Source organism: Sinocyclocheilus rhinocerous, unplaced genomic scaffold (assembly GCF_001515625.1).
Source record: "Sinocyclocheilus rhinocerous isolate Xijiao unplaced genomic scaffold, SAMN03320098_v1.1 C35033839, whole genome shotgun sequence".
NCBI lineage: Eukaryota > Metazoa > Chordata > Actinopteri > Cypriniformes > Cyprinidae > Sinocyclocheilus > Sinocyclocheilus rhinocerous.
The window spans coordinates 1-360 of NW_015736707.1; the positions used below are offsets into that span (position 1 = coordinate 1).

A 360-nucleotide genomic window follows, 5' to 3' on the forward strand; every position below is an offset into this window, starting at 1 on the left:
CTTTTGTTGCAATGATTTTGCCGCAGATTCATCCTTTATCCTCGTTACTTTGTAGCTGTCCGGTAAACTGAAATCAGACACATTTTCCATATGTACATGTGGAACCCTTTCAGTAAGATAAATGTAAACATAATATTATTATTACCTTTTTGAGATTCTCTTAGGCATGTTCCCTGTCTTCGTCTTATCTATAAAAGAGTTGTTTGTCATTCGAAACTGACCAACAGGAAATAAAGTATAAAGATCTAGAAGGTTAGGGTTTTTATTGTTACCTTTGTTGTTGTCTGATGGCTTTGTTGATACCTTTTTGTTGATACCTTTGTTGTCTGATGGACCTATCTGTCTAAAATGAAGTAATAA

At 33.9% G+C, this 360-nt stretch overlaps 1 long non-coding RNA gene across 1 annotated transcript; it reads right to left on the reverse strand.

Moving 5' to 3' along the window:
- LOC107734694 (uncharacterized) lies at nucleotides 1–343 on the reverse strand. The gene is made up of 3 exons (XR_001639134.1): nucleotides 273–343; nucleotides 146–188; nucleotides 1–67 (listed from the first exon to the last, which is right to left on the reverse strand). It is a non-coding gene; the product is annotated as an uncharacterized LOC107734694 (long non-coding RNA).
- Between the last annotated feature and the right edge of the window lie 17 nt (nucleotides 344–360).